Below are 18205 nucleotides of genomic sequence, written 5' to 3'. Positions count from 1 at the left end.
GGTCTTCCTTTGCCATTGGTTCACCCTCCAGTGGCTGCCACGGCTAGTGCGCTGCGGCCGGCGCACTGCGCTGATCCGATGGCAGGAGCCAGGTACTTATCCTGGTCTCCCATGGGGTGCAGGGCCCAAGCACTTGGGCCATCCTCCACTGCACTCCCTGGCCACAGCAGAGAGCTGGCCTGGAAGAGGGGCAACTGGGACAGAATCCGGCGCCCTGACCGGGACTAGAACTCGGTGTGCCGGCGCCGCTAGGCGGAGCATTAGCCTAGTGAGCTGCGTTGCCGGCCCGCTTATCTCACTTTAACACCTCTTAGAGGTACAAGTAGAGGTCCATAGATTGGGCCCCTTTGGACATCTACATTGCTAACTGGACAGCAAGCTATTTAAGTGGTAGCATTTGTGTGATTGTCTTTGATAGGATAGTGATTATTGTCAGCTGTTGGTCAGTTGCTGTAGTTTTGAAAAAGAACATACACAGAGGAAGAGACAGTTAGCTAATGGAGTAAAGAGGGATAGCAGGGTCTCCCAGGCCTCCCCCAGCCTCAACTCTGGTGGGTGTATATTTGTGACCTAAGGCACAAATTTTTGCTAGAAATTAAATTGCTTTAGGAACTTAAGAAAGCTCCAGCTGAAATGTCGGATGTGAAATTTGAAAAAGCATGACTACAATGAAGATTGGAAAAAACAAGTAGTGGGATGTGAAGGACAGTTGTATTTCTGGCAGGAAGTCTCAGACCAAATACTGCACGAGAGGTTTTGTCCTTGAATTGATAGCTCTCCTTTCTCAGATCAGATTAAAATGATGAAGAGTGGTAGGGTAAGGAGTCTTCTCTTTGCTGAATTTAGCATGAAATTAGTTAGTCAACACAATGTAAGAGACATGATGTAATTCACAGTGAAACACAATGTAATTCACAATGAAGTCTAAATTAATGTAATGTAAAATGTAATTATGTGTGTATTGGAGAGTCCATGGGGAGTTAGATGTATGTGGGTCTGGAAAAGAAATGCAAGGATTGAAGAGATTTTTGTCAAATTGAAAGGAATTGATAAGTACACAGATTTCATCATTAAAAATGGCTCTAGGGGCCAGTGCTTCGGCACAGTAGGTTAATCCTCTGCCTGTGGTGCTGGCATCCCATATGGGCTCCAGTTCTAGTCCCAGCTGCTCCTCTTCCGATCCAGCTCTGTGCTATGGCCTGGGAAAGCAGTGGAAGATGGCCCAAGCACTTGGCCCCTGTACCTGCATGGGAGACCCTGAAGAAGCTCTTGGCTCCTGGCTTGGAATCAGCGCTGTTGTGGCCCTTGTGACCAACTGGGGAGTAAACCAGTGGATGGAAGACCTCTCTCTCTCTTTGCCTCTCCTTCTTTCTCTGGATAACTCCGACTTTCAAATAAATAAATAAATAAAATTTTAAAAAATGGCTCTACATTTATAAGATAAATGGTCATTTAGATGTGATTGAAAAAAGCACTCTTCAAGAGACTCATGATGTTTTTCAGTGTGTGTGTGTGTGTGTGTGTGTTGTTGTGTTAGTGTCTTAAAGCAGAGCAGTAAGAGAATAAATCAGAGGTCATTCGGCTGAGGGCAATTATCCCTGACTCATTCCCGTTTCCTGTTAGCACCTTGACTCCTTGGCACCTTTTGATGTCAACACTTTCTGCCCAGATGAGAACCCAGTTACTTCAAAAATGGGTGAAGCACTTCTATATTGATTTTTTCTTAGCAATAACTAAAGGTGGGGACTGGGGCGAGGGGAAGGCATGAGGTGGGGGAATGATTTAATTCTTGGGAAATGGCAAAGTTTATGTAAGGTGAATGCAATATAAATAAAGGAAAGGTATAACAGAGATCTCTGGCAGTTCTGAGGGAGAGGTTGCTTTGAGGAGCCATCAGGAAAGTCTTTATGGAGAAGGTGACTGTAAAACTGGGCCTGAATGCATGGGTGGTATTCTGATAGGTAGGCATGGATGGAAGAAATTCAGTAAGCGAAACAGACCAAAGGTGTCATGGCAGGGGACAGAATCTGTTCTGGGAGTGGCAGGTGATTTCAGTGCAGCTGGAGATCAATGGGTCGGTGGATAGAGGTAAGGTTATAAAAGGCCCTAAATGTCAGGCCAGAATTTTATTAAGCACAAGTAACCAAATATGAATAACTTACATAGTATGAACACCCATCTTCTAAACCTTGTGATACAGTATGATGTTTCAACAAAGAAATTTCTCTAAAGATAGGATGTCACTGTACTACAGTATAAGTCAGCTCTTAGTGTCTCAGAGATAGAGCCTGGCCAGCTTAACCGGAGCTGAGACTTTGGAGACCACAGAGCTGAGGTTCAGGACATGGTGGAGCACGTTGGGATTCTGAGAGATTGTGTGAGGTATGGTGCTTGCTTTCTTTTTTAAAAGTTGTCTGTCTTTATCACTGTGGTTACTTACAGGGTGAGGCAGCTTGCATTTTCCATAAATGACCCAATCAAGAGCTCCTATCCCTCATTCTCTTCTTCTTCTATGTCTTTGACTCTTCTCTTACTAAGAGGTGGGATCAGCTTGTGACCATGTGGGAAATGACACCAGGTGACTTAGAAGGCTAAGTCAAAAGGCCATGGGTTTCTTCCTGGTTCTCTTGGGACCTTCATCGTTAGAGCCTTTTAACCACCATTTAGCAAGTCAGGGATCTCCGTGCTGTGAGGAAGGCTGGCCAATACCACTGGGAATGTGAGTAGTGCAGAGTGCTTATAGATGACCCCTGACCCCAGAAATAAAATCACTCTAAGCTTTCAAGTCCTTCCTGCTGAGGTCCCAGATGTCACTGTGAAGAGAAAGTTGTCCACAGTTTGGCCTTTCCAAATTCTGGGTACATAGAATCAGTAGACAGAATGAAGCAGTTGTCTTCACAGTTAGGTTTGGGACAGTTTGTTAGGCAGCAGTGGTAACTGTAATAGCAAACAGTGATGCCTTTGTGGTTCATTTCTATTTAGCAGAACCAGCATAGCAGAGAGGAGAGGGAGAGAATTATCTATTGCTGAAAAGGCCCTGTTGGGAGATGTTAACCATGAGATAAACCTTGAAGACAGCTAGAACACAAACCCCATTTTCCTGGTACTCCATAATTCAAAGTATTTTCTCAATCCTGTGGGGTCTCCCTAGCTTGGGTAAAAGCCCTGGCAGCATCATCTGAGGTGAATTATGTCTCCCAGCCAATTCTCCATCAGATGGTACAGTTGAACATCTAGCTAGGAACTGGAAGGGAGATGAATAGAGATTTATGAACCATGCCTTCTCAGCAGTGATAAACATTTGGTATCCAGGCAGCTGGAGGTCCCTTGGAAAGATAAAAGCAATACAAGGTAGCATCTAACCTAGTACATGGACCTCCAGAGGCAGGAGGGAAGGGGTGCTTTGCAGTGTTGGGGAAGAGGGTAGCCTTCTGGTGCAAGTTGGGGTGACTCCTTCTGCCAGTTCTCCCGAATAGTCTTGATTTATCAGATTATAGTTGTTGCCCTGGTGAAATTATTAATAGCACCTCCTCTTAGTCTTCAAGTGGCCTGTTTTGGACGATAAAAATTACATGGTTGCCCTAGGGTAGTACTTCCAAATTGAACTCTTTCAAGTGAATAGGGTGAAGTGCTGTTGAGTAACTTTGTGAAATGGTGTGACCACAGTGACTAATGGCCCAAAACAAGTAGTAGAGTCTGTTAATTCAATGAAAAACCTGTCCATTTACTTTACAACAAAAAAGTTAAACAGTGATTTTGTTCAATTTGAAATTATATTTATTGGGCATCTGATAACTTTAAAATCTGAATTGACAAAAACAAATATTAAAACATCCCAACAAACAAAACAAACCACAGTTGAATTGATCAGCTGGATTGACATAATTGGTTTGTGTTTTATGAGGTAAATTCATCTAATAAAAGAACCAGGCTGTATTTATCAATCATGCGATCCACAAACCATGGGGGATCAAACTTGAAGGAGATTAAGAAGGCATATCCTGAGACCCATGCCAGACCATGAAGTCATTCTCAGTACATGGGCCCAGAATTTGGCATTTTTAGCAAGTCCCTAGGTAATTCCTGAAGTTTAAGGACATCTGGGATATGCTTAGACCCTAAGGCCCTAGAGAAATCTTACTATTTTACTTATTTGAGATTGTTATTTGGTTTGTTGATGTAGAATTGTGAATGCATTTAGAATGTAGACTGGAGGACTGACCCTAGGGCAGTGCTGTCTTATCAGTGAAGTGAAGTTAGCGTTAACTCCCAACTGCTTCCCCCCATAAATTAGCAACCCACAAACCTAGACAAGGCAACAAGTGCCTCGTTTTACTTCCAGAAAAGGGGATGTGTTGGCACATCCATCTTTTCCTCCTTATTTCCTCTGTCATTGGGATGGACCTTATGGTAGACTTGCCAAGGGCTTTTTCAGGAAAAGAAGAACTGTGTTGAACAGAGTCTGATCCATTCTGTCCGACTCTACCAAAGTCAGGAAAAGAGAGAGTGGTACAGTGGTATCCTGCAAATTCAGTATGATGAAGATGCAATGTCTTACTTCTGGACATTTCTACCTGTGCAAACAGAGTAAAGGAAGCCAAGTCTTAGAGCTGAGGTAGATTTTTGGGATCATGAAGCCCAATCTTATTGTATAGATGGATAAACTGAGGCCCAGAGAATGGAAATGGTGGGAAAAGATCCTGGCTATCTACTTACTATTTATGGAAAAGGCACTTGCTTGTCCCTTACTGTGTCTGAAATGCAGGATAATAACAATGTCTCTTTTTGTAGTTTTCAAAAAAGAGTGAAAGAAATGAGTATGGACATGAAGAGCAGCGCACAGCCCCTGGCACCAGTGCTAGCGCTACTTGCCTGGGTGCCATCAGCCGTAGCTGCAGAGCACGTTGATGACAGAGCCAGGTCCAGACCTGGACCTCCCCAATCCCCAGCAGTTTCCAGAGTGTGGATTTCTCAGAGGCCCATGGCTCAGTTGCATGAGTTACCTGTGTGTCTCTACCTTGTCAAATGCTATTTTAAGACTTTCTCTGAGCAACGCCCCGGGACAATGAGCTCTGGCTGGCTGCCTCCAGTCGCACAGTCTGTTCTCAGGGGCAATGGCCTCTATGCCCTGGCGGGCCATCTGTCTGCACCCCAGAGTGCCTTGTGTGTCTGGCCCCCTCCCTGCTCACCAGCCAGGTGGCTGAGGCCGGGATGTCTGAGCCACTTTGGATGGCCCTGTTCCTGGTAGTGAAGGAACCCCAGGCTTTGGAAGCTGGTGGGAACAGGAATGGGAATGAAGCACTGGGGCTGGAATAAGGCACTGGATCCTAAAAATCACGTCCATTTCTTCATTTGCCAAATTGTTGTGAGAGTCTGTGAGGAAATTCATTTGAAGAGTCTAGCTCACAGGCTTATTAACTGTTTTTTTTTTTTTTTTTTTTTTTTAAGATTTATTTATTTATTTATTTATTTGACAGGGAAAGAGAGGAGAGAGAGAGAGATCTTCCATCCACAGGTTTACTCCCTAAATGGCCCAAATGGTCTGGGATGATCCAGGCTGAAGCCAGCGACTGGGTATCTCCCATGTGGGTGACAGGAGCTCAAGCATTTGAGCCATTATCTGCTGCCTTCCCTTGTGCATTAGCAGGAAGCTGGACGGGAAGTGGAGCAGCCAGGTCTCAAACCAGCGCTTAGATATGGATGCTGATATCACAAGTGGCAGCTTAACCCATGATCCATCAGTGCCAGCCCCTTATTAACCTTTTTTTTTTTTTAAGTCAGAGTTATACAGAGGAGAGGCAGAGAGAGAGAGAGAGAGAGAGAGGTCTTCCATCCGCTGGTTCACTCCCCAGTTGGCCGCAATGGCCAGAGCTGTGCCAGTCCGAAGCCAGGAACCAGGAGCTTCTTCCTGGTCTCCCACATGGGTGCAGGGGCCCAAGGACTTGGGCCATCTTGTACTGCTTTCCCAGGCCATAGCAGAGAGCTGGATTGGAAGTGGAGCAGCTGGGTCTCAAACCGGTGCCCATATGGGATGCTGGTGCTTCAGGCCAGGGCATTAACCCGCTGCACCATAGCACTGGCCCTGCCCCTTATTAACTCTTAATGACATTTCATGAATTTAGAGAGGCATTACAATGTGGAGAACTTCTGGATGGAAAGAGAAAGTATGTGAATAGTGCATTTTAATTTTTAATTAGTAAAGCAATAATATTTTTGTATAATCATAGAAAGGGAAGAATCTAAAATTGAGAACTTGTTGAAAAATATGGTCATGCAAAATCAGAGAAACTGGTGATAGTTTACAAAAGCAAAAATGGAAGTGTCCCCTCTTTTTTCCCTTATTTTTGAATTGCTCCCCTTCTCCCATTGCCCTGCTTCTCCTTCAGAATTTGTTATGGAATTGGTGTAGAAATAAATATGGCAGAAGTTTCCATTTATGTTTATAGATGTTCAGTGCAAGAACCTTGAAGGAAGTTTTCATTAACAATTACATCAGTGAAATTATTCATGCTAATGCTGTTAAATAATAGAAGTATGCTGAATGCAGTATAGAAAGCAAGTGGGAAATATATTTTAGTAGGTTTCAAAATGAAGAGAAAGACTTCTAACTCTTTGTAGAAGGATTGCCATTATTGGTTAACTAATGTGGGTGGTGACTGACATAAAACTCTGGCCTCTTCATACTTCTATCATAGTGGATATTAAGTACACTAGAGTAAGTGAGGTCATGCTGCGGTAACAAGAAACTCCAAAGCTCTCAGTGGCTAAAACAACATTTATTACATCCTTCAGTGAAATCTGTATCACTTTGTTAAGGCTGTGCTCCAAAGTCACCTCCATCAAGGCCCAAGCTGATGGAGTGTCTTCTGTGGAGGGCATATTGCCAGTGATTATGGTCCAGAAAGACAGTCTGGTTTGCACACTTAAAGCTTCCCACTGGAAGTTGCCCACTCACTGTAGCTCAAATGTCACTGGCCATAGCACAGAAGCACTGAACTGTAAGCAAGCAGAGGAGGATGGCCCCAAAAACAGGTACATGGCAGAAGAATAGCAACGTGTGATGAGATTGACACTGACATACGTGTGTCCCAGGAGGAAGACCCACAACTTGTTCCTCTTCACCTGTCTCAGCACCAGCCTGCAGTACAAACCCAATAGATGATAGTGGCTGACTGCAGAACTTAGCGTATGTCTGGAACAAAATGGGAAGGAGGACCAGAAAACTGGGTCTTGTCTTCCTCTCCTTTTCTTCTTGGCACCTCTCTCCTTCCTGTGCCAGAATCTTCACTCTGGAAAAGATGATCTGGATGATCCCCAGCCATCATTTAGACACTCTAAACATCAATTCTGTGGCTGGACAATGGCAGTGTTTTTACTAGTCCTTTGCAAAGGTTGAGTAAGATGGCATGAGCGAAAGCCATTGGCCAGTTAAGGCTTGTGGCTCAGGCTTTTACCCGGTGCCCTCTCTGGGGGCCGTGTATGCTTGCCACTGTCTGCTGAGCTGCTCTGCTGAGGCTTGCTCTCCTAAGGAAGGGGCCCTACTGTGCACTCAGTCTCCTCCGATCTTTTCCCCACTTCTGTCCTCTGATTTCCATATCAAGACTTCCTTGTCCTCTATTCTGTTTCTTCAGAATTCTACTAGATAGGATAAAAATCATCCCTATTAATTTATTAAGGGACGTTAACATTGATTAAAAATCCTTCCATTCCCCAAACAATTGCTTGACCTAGAGGATATAGCTCACCCAATGTTGGTTACTGGTAGTCACGGAATCACAATAAATCTAAATTGAAAGGTGCCCTAGGAATCATCTAATCTTATATTTTTCAACCTCTAATCGCAAGCAAAGATAAATCAGACCCCTGCCTATACAATGCACAGAGGTCTGCTCTGGTTGAGAGGACGTAGCAGCACCATCTTGCTTGGCTTTTGAAGGTGCTTGCGACATGCGCAGAACTCCACTGGATCTAAGCCAAACCTCTAGTCTTCCAGAAGAGAGACTGAGGATCAGAGAGAGGCAAGGACCTATGATCCCACAGATAGCCAGGTACAGAACTAGGATTAGTGAGCTGCGCCGCAGCTCACTAGGCTAGTCCTCCGCCTGCGGCGCTGGCACCCCGGGTTCTAGTCCTGGTTGGGGCGCCGGATTCTGTCCTGATTGCTCCTCTTCCAGTCCAGCTCTCTGCTGTGGCCCAGGAAGGCAGTGGAGGATGGCGCAAGTGCTTGGGCCCTGCACCCGCATGGGAGACCAGGAGGAGGCACCTGGCTCCTGGCTTCGGATCAGCACAGTGCACTGGCCATAGCAGCCATTTGGGGGTGAACCAATGGAAGGAAGATCTTTCTCTCTGTCTCTCTCTCTCACTGTCTAAATCTGCCTGTCCCAAAAAAAAAAAAAAAAAAAAAAAAAAAAAGAAACAAAAAGTAGAACTCAAGTGACCTGTGTGCAGGTGCAGGCCTTACAATCTGGCCAGAGAAGCAAAGGGCTGTTTCTAATGATTTATGGAATTTGCTCATCTAAGGGCAAAACTTCTGAGACCTTGGGTAACTCTAGAGAGAGATAGTAAGATTCAAAAACTTACCTCTAAGCTACTAGTTTGAATATAGTACAGGCTGTTAATTACTCAAGGTCATTATTGTGTCATGGGTTATCAAAGGCCTATGTGAAACATGTGGGATTTTTATGAGTTTGTTTTTGATATAGTAGAATGTTTAAAGGCCCCTTATGTCCGAGGTGCTTTGAAGGCTCTAAAGGGGCCTCATAATCACCTGCATAATTATGAAGGTCGAATTGTGCTGAACAAACTGGAGAGCTATTTTTGACCAAATTAGTGGATGAACAGAACAGGACACTTACAAAAAAAGTTGTTTAGTTTTGCCGCTTTCAGCCTGCTGTGTACAAAAAATCTCTGTTAGAAATGGAGAATACTGGGGGCTGGCGCCATGACTCACTTGGTTAATCCTCCGCCTGTGGCGTCGGCATCTCATATGGGCTCCGGTTTCTAGTCCTGGCTGCTCCTCTTCCAGTCCAGCTCTCTGCTGTAGCCCGGGAGGGCAGTGGAGGATGGCCCAAGTGCTTGGGCCCTGCCCCCACATGGAAAACTGGGAGGAAGCACCTGGCTCCTGGCTCCGGATCGGCACAACACTGGCCGTAGCGGCCATTTGGAGGGTGAAGCAACGGAAGGAAGACCTTTCTCTCTGTCTCTCTCTCTCAATGTCTGTAACTCTACCTGTCAAATAAATTAAAAAAAAAAAAGGAAATAGATAAAACTGTTACTTTGATGCATTTGCTCACTTTGTATAAATCCCAGTGGGCTTTCTTTTTCTGGATTTAAGAGGCAGAGTAGATGCAGGTGTTGTGGCACAGGAGGTTAAGCTTGGGATGCCTGCATCCCACATCAGAGTGCTGATTAGAGTTCCTGATCCCCTGCTTCCAATCCAGCTTCCTGATAATGCCTCCTGGGAGGCAGCAGATGATGGTTCATGTGTTTGGGCCCCTGCCACTCATGTGGGAAACCTGGATGTAATTCCTGACTCCTGACTTCAGCCTGGCTCAGCCTTGGCTTTTGTGGACATGTACACTAGATTTTTATTTCTGAAGAAAGAGTTTGTTGCAGTGAGTGTGCAGGTGTATTTGCTAAGGAGACTTGCTTCAGTTTGTTTTTATCCCTATCCCGCCTCGCTCTATGGTCAGCCATCTCAAGTAGACCGGGGCCTCACCGGATGCCTGCTGCTTTCACTTGTCAGTCTCAATTTTCCATGTTACACTAGGAAACTGCAAGGTTAGAAAAACAATGAGCTGTTTCCTTCCTCTTTCTTTTAACCAAGAGGTTGAAAGGAAGGCTTCATAGTCATCACTCACAGGGCAGACTTGGGGATAAAGGTCATTAAAGTTCAAATGTAATGAGTTAAAGTCCACAGGCCTCAATGGGCCGCCAGCCCGTGGGGTTCAACATGACATGTGTCCTTTCATTATGTTGTCCTCTTAAATTGATCTGAGCTTGCAAAAAAGAGCTCATGATTATGGGCATGGGGAGGGGAAAGAATTGACATAAAATGGATTTGATGGGGAGGGGTTTTTCTACAGCCCTCGGCCCCCAGGACACCTCAGACTGTCCTTATTACTGGTTCTGACAGGTAAACTGCTTAGTCCCCAGGTTTACAAGCCCTCCCCCGTGGAGCAGTTTTGACAGTTTTTATTTCCTCTTTGTGGCATCCTTTTGCTATGGACGGTTTTCTCATGGCTAGACAATTTGTGGCCAGAAAACCCTGGTGAGTGATGTAGATGCCCAATCTAGCAATGTTGCCTCATTACACTGAAAGGGAGACAGAAACCATCTCTCTGATACCGGGATCCCACTCTGTGCTATTTATACTATAAGGCAACTATCATGATTTTTATCTGATGGACCTCCCTATTCATGCCTGAAATCCACAGAGGAGACCCAAAAATCTCAAAGTAGCAGCGTTCTAACTCTAGGGGCAGTGAAGGAGAGTACTGAGAGAAATGACATCAGCAACACAGAGCTGGTAAACCCTGCACAGCCCACAGACCAGGCCACAGTATGGTTTTCAGGTGTCTTAGGAATTTTGTCCATTGAGGTCACCTTTCTCCACTAAAATCAATCAGTAATTCTATGTTGAGGGTACATTGCTATGTAGACAAATGTTTTACTGTTATATATCTCAGTATTTCCTTTGATCTGAAATTTCTTTTTAAATAAACATAATAATAAATATATTAATAAATATAAATATTAATATAAATATATTGATACATATAAATTTCATATGTGTAGCTTTTGGAATATAGCAGTTCTTCCCCCCATTCCAACCCTCCCAGCCCCAAACCATCCCACCTCCTACTCCCTTTCTCATTCCATTCTTCATTAAGATTCATTTTTAATTATCTTTATATACAGAAGATTAACTTCATACTAAGTAAAGATTTTAACAGTTTGCACCCACACAGGCAAAGTATAAAGTACTATTTGAAGACAAGTTTTACTGTTAATTCTCGTAGTATAACTCATTAAGGACAGAGGTCCTACATGTGGAGCAAATGCACAATGACTCCTGTTGTTGATTTAACAATTGACACTCTTATTTATTTATGACATCAGTGATCACCCGAGGCTCTTGTCATGAGCTGCCAAGGCTATAGAAGCCTTTTGAATCCACAAATGCTGTCAGTATTTAGACAGGTCTATAAGTAAAGTGGAAGTTCTCTCCTCCTTTCAGAGAAAAGTACCTCCTTCTTTAATGGCCTCTTCTTTCCACCGGGGTCTCGCAGAGATGCTTCGTGTAGATCATTTTTTGCCACAGTGTCTTGGCTTTCCATGCCTGAAATGCTCTCATGGATTTCTCAGCCAGATCCAAATGCCTTAAGGGCTGATTCTGAGGTCAGAGTGTTATTTAGGGCATTTGTCATTCTGTTAGTCTGCTGTGTGGCCTGCTTCCCGTGTTGGATCATTCTCTCCTTTTAATTCTATCTATTGTTATTAGCAGACACTTGGTCTTATTTATGTTCTCTTATTTATCTTCTCCCTTTGACACTTAATCCTGTCTAAATTGATCTCAAATTTCATTATTCTTTTTTGTTTAAGGAAATTAAAGCATTTTCGTGGGGCTATGTTGTGATACAGCAGGTTAAACTATAGATTAAGCTGTTGCTAGTGATGCCAGCATCTCTCTTTTTTTTTTTTTTTTTTTTTTTGACAGGCAGAGTGGACAGTGAGAGAGAGAGAGAGATAGAGAGAAAGGTCTTCCTTTGCTGTTGGTTCACCCTCCAATGGCCGCCACGGCCAGCGCGCTGCCGCCGGCGCACTGCATTGATCCGATGGCAGGAGCCAGGTACTTATCCTGGTCTCCCATGTGGGTGCAGGGCCCAAGCACTTGGGCCATCCTCCACTGCACTCCCTGGCCACAGCAGAGAGCTGGCCTGGAAGAGGGGCAACCGGGACAGAATCCGGCGCCCTGACCGGGACTAGAACCCAGTGTGCCGGCGCCGCAAGGCGGAGGATTAGCCTAGTGAGCAGCGGCGCCGGCCACCAGCATCTCCTATAGGAGCATGGGTTTGAGTCCCATCGGCTCTACTTCTGACCATGCTCCCAGCTAATTCAACTGGGAAGGTAAATGGCTCAAGTACTTGGGCTGCTGCCATCCATGTGGGAAACCCAAATGGAATTCTGGCTCCTGGTTTCAGCCTGGCCTAGCCCTGGTTGTTGTGGCTATTTGGAGCCTCAACCAGTGGATAAAAAAAATCTCTCTCTCTCTCTCTCTCTCTGTGTGTGTGTGTGTTTCTGTCTCTCCCTCTCTTTCTATTGCTTTTATTTTCAAATAAATACATTGCAATCAATCAATCAATAAATTCAGAGTCTAAAACAGAGTTGCAGTTCATATGCTTGCCAGGATTATCCCTTTTTTTTCCTAGGGCACCCTAAGAATTTTGTGGAATGTAAGCACTGCATCTTCCATAGCTAATGGATAAGTTGGCCCCACCACAGAAAGAAAACTTATCCTCATTCTCATTACAATTTGGGGAAACTGGATATTTATGAATTAGGGTAATTTCATTACTGTAAAAGATGAGACATAGTACAAATGGGTTTGGTTTATAAAATGGGAAATGTTAATTATATGTGTATAGAAATTCACAAGTTAAAATCTCACAATTAGCAATAAAGTTGTATATAAGAACTGACATTTCAAAATAAATTTTAAAACTTTGGTTTGAGGTCAAAAGCAAGAGGTCTTATGAATGCTGAGATGGGATGGTATTTAGTTCCATTCCCCACAACTTGGGCATGCTGCTATTTATTCTTCTGTGCTTTGATTTCCTTCATTCTTCCTGAAATGAAATCATATTTGTAAAGCACTTAGTATAATATCTGGGACACTGTAAATTCTCAGTAAGTGTTAATTATTGTAATTGCTATTATTATCATCATTAGATGTTATAGCCTGTTTAACAGATGGAGAAACTCAACCTTCATTATTTTGCTGGAGAATGGTTTTGTCATATTCAGATATTATAAATAGTTAAAAAGAAAGATATATCAGATTGGAATTAATAAACCAACAGTATGTGAAGGAAATAACTTGGAAGATTCAAGGATAATTAAAATATACTAGTCCACTGTTATTTGAGATTTTTCTTGGATTTCAATTACCTTTGGTCAATAATGGTCTGAAAATATTCAATGAAAAGTTCCAGAAATATATAATTCATGAATTTTAAATTGTGTGCTAGCAGGATGAAATCTCTAATTGTCTTGCTACATTCTGAATTCTTCTTTTGTCCAGTGCATCCATGCTGTATATACTACCCGCTCAGTAGTCACTTGCGATGCATGCATCCCATATCAGAGTGCCTGGGATCAAGTTCCACTTCCACATGTGATCCAGCTTCCTGCTAATGCAACTGAGAAGCAGCAGATAATGGCCCAAGTCCTTTTGTCCCTGTCATCCATGTGGGAGACCCAGATGGAGTTCCTGGCTCCTGAATGAACCAGTGTATGGAAAATATCTCCATCCCCATCCCATCAATCATCTTTTCAAATTAAAAAAAAAAAGCATATTTGGCCATTCTGACAGTACAAACAGTGATAAAGATGTTAATATTACTTTATATAATGCTTATAATTATAAAATTTTCACATTTTTTGTTTTGTATCATTGGAAGTATATACTGTGTAAGAATTGCAAGTGTTTTCATTTAAGGATGAGGAAACTGAACTTGATTGATTTGTCTAAATCATATGGCTAAGTTTTGGGTCTTCAAGATTGGGACTTAGATGTACTTACATAGTCTTTGTTGAATTATCACAAAATCTTCATGTTAATCATAACAGTAATAATAGCAAAAGTATGTATTCAGTTTCTATTATCTCTTTGGCTCTATGACAAGCCCTTGGCTATGTATTGTTTCTCACAACAATCTTATAAGGTGAGATTTCTCTATCCTAGTTTTAGATGAAGAAACTCAGATTCATTGAAGTCAAATAATTTATTCCCTGTCCTATTTCTAATAAATTGAAATTTTTCTCTAGGTCTATGACTTGATGGGTTAAGCTCTTTTCTCTATGTCTCACCCTCATTTGTTCTTGGGATTTGAACAGATATTACTTTGAGCATATTTTACTTTAATCTTTAATGAATATTGGCTTATTTGATAAACATGTAAAGATTATTGTAAAATAGAACTCAGCTACTTCATAAAGATGCTTTGAAAACAGTTCTTACTGCTTCCACAAATGAACTGATGTGTAGATTTTCAGCAATTAGGCTGAAACATAGGAAAAAGAAAACCGATCTCCCCCTTCCACATGTTGATCACAGGCAGATTATGTAAGTTATCTGCATGATGTATTTCCTGAGGCCTGTGCTAGACAGCGTCCATATGTGTTTGCCATGTGATGAGATGGGATTTCGGGCTCCGCACCACTGAGAAAGCCATGGCTGCTTGGAATTTGGGCATAATGTCTTTATGGTTTTTCTGTGGGATCACTGAAGCACCAAGGTCTCTGCTGTTGTCCTTATGTAACTTTCAAGGCGGATAGTGCTGAATGTATGATTCTTCGAGCTTCAGAGTAAGGTCAGATTGTAAGTGGTGGGAGACAAATTGTGAATTGTTCTTTTATGTGGAACACAATCCAGAAGTCTGGACTTCAAGTTTGTCCTCATTTTAAAGGATTCATTAACCACAATGACTTACCTATATCTTAAAATAGCCCTTGGTCCTTGCCCCAGTGATTTCTCACATTGCCTCTGTGAGCATGAATGTCTTTGAAGATCACAGATTTGAGAGATAAACAGTATTTTGAGAAGTAAAATTTTTTATGAACATCTCCAGCCAGGTTCAAAGTTTTAAAAAGATGCTGCACTAACTCTGCCAGTTTGTGGAAGTGTTGTGTTAAAAGTGCAGATGGGCATTTATTACTGTTTTGTGTTAGCTAATTGGAAAACACCTAAATTGTCACCACTCACCCCCGCAGTTCAGGGTTGATTAAACAGCCCATGACGCTTTTCCCCTCATAGTCTGACTTAAGAATATCTATAATGATCTGCCCATTGGCTTGAGTTAATTATCCCCCAATTTTCTCTAGTGTTCCTCTCTACAAAAGTCTTAAAATATTTTACCATCTTGCACCATTCTTCCATTAAGGTTCACAATGGACACATACAACCAGGCATTTTTAAGCAGCTGTTTGGTTCTTTCAGAGGAATTAATAACTCATTACGTTACATGATGATAGAGGAAATGACAGTTTTTATCTTTTATTCAAGTAGCCTAAATTTACATGAAACCACAAGTTCCTGACAGATGTCCCCAGTTGTGTTGACCCAGTTGGGGCTTGAGGCAGGTCCTCCCACCAAATCCCAGGGCATTCTCTTTTCTTTATCCCTGCCTGAATCAAATTCAAGGTCTTCCACCTTTCCCATAAAAGAGTGAATTTTTAGAATAGAGATTTCAAGTCCTTTGGCAGATTTCTTATTAACTGTTCTTCTAATTCAGCTTCCTTCTCTTTATGCCAGTCAACAGCAATATTCTCTCTTGTTGGATGCCTTGAATGAGAGTGCCAATGAACTAGAGTAAAGGACAAATATTCACTGTCATAAGCACGTTTTGAGTGCCAGACCTTCTTATAAATAACTTACACATATGAGCTCATTTAATTATCACAACAACTTTATAAAGGGTGGACTATTTTTAATCATTTTACAGATGAGGAAACTGAGGAACACTGACTTGCAATTTTATATAAGACAAAGACAGGCTTTCTTCCCTCCCTGTCTCTTCTCCTTCCCTCCCTTTTTTCTTTCCAAGCCAAAAATGTTAATGGAGTACGTGGTGTGTACCAAGCAATCATTATTATGGGCACCAGAGATGTCAATTAATAAGGTAGACAGAGCCCCTGTCCTTGGGGAGCTTAACCGCTCTCCTATAGAATCCCTGGTACATATCTTCTTCAAGGAGCTTTCTCAGATTAATCACACGCAGTCTCTAAGGTACCTGGATAATCTCAACTAATCTTCTATTTCAATAAGCTTCAGTAATTAAAAAAATTCAGTTTCACAATTTAGCTAATGTGCCTGCTTCATACACTTTATATGGCAATAGGCCGTGTCTATCTTTATTATATATCTTAGGACCTTTGGTGCACAATCTTGCCTCCTGCATGTGGTCACAAAACTGAAAACTCGATGTAACTGCTGTTTCTTAGAATGTCTGTCCTGCACACAGAGAGATAGAGATATGAGTACTTGGAGACTTAATTGTACTTGCTTAAAAATAGATATTTAATTTTGTTTTACAGATAAAAGCCTGAAAAAAAGTTTAGTTTCTCTTTTGTCTTTAAAAAAAAGATTTATTTATTATTTGAAAGGAAGAGTTAGAGAGTTTCATCAGATGGGAGACCTCTCGCTCTCGCTCTCACTCTCTCTCCCTTCCATCTGATGATTCACTTCCCAGATGGCCACAATAGCTGGAGCTGTGCCAGTCCAAAGCCAGGAGCCAGGAGCTTCTTCCAGGTCTCCCATGTAGATTCAGGCGCCTAAGGACTTGGGCCATCTCCTATTGCTTTCCCAGGCCATAGCAGAGAGCTGGATCAGAAGAGGAGCAGCCAGGACTAGAACCAGCACCCATATGGAATGTGGTACTGCAGGTGGGGGTTTTACCCACTATGCCACAGTACCGGCCCCAATTTAATTTCTATTAAAAATTGTAATGAAGGCTGGCGCTGCGGCTCACTAGGCTAATCCTCCGCCTTGCGGTGCTGGCACACCAGGTTCTAGTCCTGGTCGGGGCGCTGGATTCTGTCCCGCTTGCCCCTCTTCCAGGCCAGCTCTCTGCTGTGGCCAGGGAGTACAGTGGAGGATGGCCCAAGTCCTTGGGCCCTACACCCCATGGGAGACCAGGATAAGTACCTGGCTCTTGCCATCGGATCAGCGCGCTGGCCGCGCCGGCCATTGGAGGGTGACCCCACGGCAAAGGAAGACCTTTCTCTATATCTCTCTCTCTCTCACACTGTCCACTCTGCCTGTCAAAAAAAAAAAAAAAATGTAATGAAGGCAGTCTAGGATTTCTCAATTGAAGTTTTCTATTTCTATTTCTATTTGAGGATTTAACCCCTGTAACCATTGATCATACTACTTGTTTTGCACATCAGGCTGATCTTTATTAAAACATTCACCCCTAAGGAAAATTTCTAGATATTTTAGCTGTAGTCAGTTAAACATGTTATCTCTTTCCTCTCCAACTTCCCCATGGTTGCACTTCTCCTTCTGTCAAGTGGTATAGAGGCAGCTATGGGTTTGTTTAAAATTTTGTAATCCGAATTAGAGAAAGTGCAACTGGGGAGTACACTTAGTTTGGATTTAATAGGCTATAGCTATGATATTTGGTCTCTTCCATGCTATCACTGGTTATTCTGATAAATTTTCCAAGAAAATTTCCATTGCCAACAGTGCTAAGTCACCTGGCAACATTACACAAAAGTTTGGGGCAGAGATTCTGTCTTAATATTGATGTGTTTGATTATCTCCAACACTGGAAGTATGTGGATTAATGAGGAGAAACAAAGTTTGAAAAATACACATAAACAAGTCTGTTCCAAATCATATGAGCTCATATGAGTTTAGGTCAGAAACTTGATATTTTCCCAATTGACAATAATCCGAACAATGTACATGACATTATATTCAACAGTAAAAACAAATTTTGATCAGTTACATTGGAAGAAAGGTCTATATCTTTCTGTTCTACACTAAAAAGTTATAAAATCATTGTCATAGAAGGGGGTTATAAAAGTGTATATAAGCAATAAAAATTAAGAATACATATATGGGGACGGCGCTATAGCATAGGGGGTAAAGCTGTCACCTGCAGTGCTGGTTCAAGTTCCAGCTGCTCCACTTCCAATCCAGCTCTCTGTTGTGGCCTGGGAAAGCAGCAGAAAATGGCCCAAGTCCTTGGGCCCCTGCACCCATGTGAGAGACCCGGAAGAAGCTCCTGGCTCCTGGCTTCAGATTGGTACAGCTCTAGCCATTGCAGCCAATTGGGGTGTGAACAAGCAGATGGAAGAACTCTCTCTCTCTCTATGCCTCTCCTTCTCTCTCTGTGTAACTCTGACTTTCAAATAAATAAATAAATAAATCTTTAAAAAATACATAATTATCTTAAATATATTTGATGCTATGGTATCC

General features: G+C 42.5%; 1 protein-coding gene and 1 long non-coding RNA gene across 2 annotated transcripts in view; one reads left to right on the top strand and one right to left on the bottom strand.

Annotated features, from left to right (window-relative positions):
- Positions 1-18205, top strand: part of LOC127484203 (uncharacterized) — a 187356-nt gene that overhangs the window by 29511 nt on the left and 139640 nt on the right. The window lies entirely within an intron of this gene.
- On the bottom strand, positions 6760-9422 carry LOC149122003 (uncharacterized). The gene is made up of 2 exons (XR_016221618.1): positions 8951-9422; positions 6760-7289 (listed from the first exon to the last, which is right to left on the bottom strand). It is a non-coding gene; the product is annotated as an uncharacterized LOC149122003 (long non-coding RNA).

This window comes from Oryctolagus cuniculus, chromosome 15 (assembly GCF_051225735.1).
Source record: "Oryctolagus cuniculus isolate XC-2025 breed Fujian yellow rabbit chromosome 15, ASM5122573v1, whole genome shotgun sequence".
Classification (NCBI taxonomy): Eukaryota; Metazoa; Chordata; class Mammalia; order Lagomorpha; family Leporidae; genus Oryctolagus; species Oryctolagus cuniculus.
The sequence above is the reverse complement of the archived record's forward strand: the minus strand, read 5'-3'. Positions and strand labels throughout refer to the sequence as shown.